The sequence below is a fragment of the Prunus avium genome, unplaced genomic scaffold (assembly GCF_965620075.1).
Source record: "Prunus avium unplaced genomic scaffold, drPruAviu1.hap1.1 HAP1_SCAFFOLD_23, whole genome shotgun sequence".
Classification (NCBI taxonomy): Eukaryota; Viridiplantae; Streptophyta; class Magnoliopsida; order Rosales; family Rosaceae; genus Prunus; species Prunus avium.
Window position 1 is genome coordinate 150,001 of NW_028276882.1, and position 2,500 is coordinate 152,500.

Sequence of the window (2,500 nt, forward strand, 5' to 3'; positions counted from 1 at the left end):
CTGTCGACAGTGAGGCTAGCGAAACTTGTCCTGCCATGGCGTGCGCGCAGCCTGTGCGCGCAGCTTGCGCATCTGTCGACAGTGAGGCTAGCGAACTTGTCCTGCCATGGCATGCGCTGTGCGCAGCCTGTGCGCAGCGTGCGCGCAGCTTGCGCATCTGTCGACAGTGAGGCTAGCGAAACTTGTCCTGCCATGGCATGCGCGGCGCCTGCGCGCAGCCTGCGCGCAGCATGCGCACAACATGCGCACAGGCTGTGCGCAGCGTGCGCGGAGCTTGCGCGCAGCTTGCGCATCTGTCGACAGTGAGGCTAGCGAAACTTGTCCTGCCATGGCATGCGCGCAGCGTGCGCGCAGTCTGTGCGCAGCATGCGCGCAGCCTGTGCGCAGCGTGCGCGCAGCTTGCGCATCTGTCGACAGTGAGGCTAGCGAAACTTGTCCTGCCATGGCATGCGCGCAGTCTGCGCGCAGCATGCGCGCAGCCTGCGCGCAGCATGTGCGCAGCATGCCGGCAGCATGGTTCCAGGTTTTTTCAAATGTCGACAGAATTTTTCAAATCTTGTCAAACCCCGTTTTTATTGAAATTTCCTCGCACAATAAGCTCCCCATAAGTAGTCTATGATTTTTAGGACCTTCTCCAACTTACAAAACTAAAAAATTCCTCCCGGATTTGTTTTAATGATTTTTTCAATTTTACGACTTCTAAAAATAATAAAAAATACTTCCCGACTTCAAAAATTTATGAAACTTTTTCCCATCATAGATTGCATGTTTCTTAGTATCCCTGCAAAAAATCACGTCCAAATACCTTGTATTGAATTATTTAGAGCCCATTATGACTCCTCGCGCATAGGTGATGTCTCTTCCTGTCAAAGGGCTAAATGCATAAAATGCTATATAGGGGGGTGTGTGTTGCCTGCATATGCATGGCAGCCCATGCCTTCCTAGCTGCAGCCCCCTTCCCCCACGCCACACCCATGTCATGTTGCCTCGATATGTTGCCTCGGTATTATGGGTTTGGTGTCGGGGTCGGGGGGCTGCCACCCATGGCGGTGGTGGCCGGAATCCGGCCGCCGCCACCACGCCGCCGCCATGGGTGAGGGAGGAAAAAAAAGGCGTGGAAAGTTGCGAAATGGGGTTGTCTAGGCTTTTTTTTGGCATGGGAGAGCATGGAGTGCTAGGAACTCCTTCTCAAATGCACGGGCATGTCGACCACAACCTCATTTCGCAACAACAACCACTCGTGTGGGGTGGCGGTGGGTGGATAGTCGCGGATTGGGGCTTGCCAAGCCAATGTTTTCAAAAAATTTCATCAAAATTAAAAACAAATGTTTTGTTGCCTTCGGATTTGTGGGCGAGCGGCGAGTCGGAGTGGAGCCGGTAAAGTTTAACCTCGGTGTGCACGGTTGTTTTTAGAAACTCAATCCAATGCCGGGGACGTTGAAAGTGACGCTCTTATGAGTTGCAAACCCGCAAGATTTAAAGAACCTTTTCAAAACAATTTCAAACCAACAAGATTTAAAAACAGAAATTTTCATCAAAATGAAAAACAAATGTTTTGTTGCCTTCGGACTAGTGGGCGAGCGGCGAGTCGGAGTGGAGCCGGTAAAGTTTAACCTCGGTGTGCACGGTTGTTTTTAGAAACTCAATCCAATGCCGGGGACGTTGAAAGTGACGCTCTTATGAGTTGCAAACCCACTAGATTTAAAGAACCTTTTCAAAACAATTTCAAACCAACAAAATTAAAAACAAATGTTTCGTTGCAAACAAATTGTGGGCGAGCGGCGAGTCGGAGTGGAGCCGGTAAAGTTTAACCTCGGTGTGCACGGTTGTTTTTAGAAACTCAATCCAATACCGGGGACGTTGAAAGTGACGCTCTTATGAGTTGCAAACCCACAAGATTTTAAAAACTTTTTGAAAATGTTTCTTCTAAATGACACATTTTGATCCTTGGCAAGTGCTCAATCCGTAACTATCCAATCACCGCCACACCACACCGGTCGGGAGTGTGTGAATGGTGTGCTTCCCGGGGTTGGCATAGATAATCTTTCGCATCGACAATCTTTTGCATGCGAGCGAATGTCTATGCCAACCCCGGGAAGCACACCATTCACCCACTAGTTGTGGGCGACGATGGGTTGGCTTCAAATGAATTTTTGCTTGGGGTTGTCCTCGGTATGCTTTTGTGTTGGGAGTACGGCCACCAAACCTTCTCAATGCACGGGTATGTCGAGGATGGCTTTCGGCGGGGTTGATGAAGAAGCTACCCAATTCTCGGCCACACGAACACATGGTGACGATGCGTTGGCTTCAAGTGAGCTTTAGCTTGGGGTTGTCTTCGGTATGCTTTTGTGTTGGGAGTACGGCCACCAAACCTTCTCAATGCACGGGTATGTCGAGGATGGCTTTCGGCGGAGTTGATGAAGAAGCTAGCAAATTGTTGGCCACTCTCACACGTGTGGGGGTAGGTTGGCTTCGAAAGAAGCTATCCAATCCTCTGAGT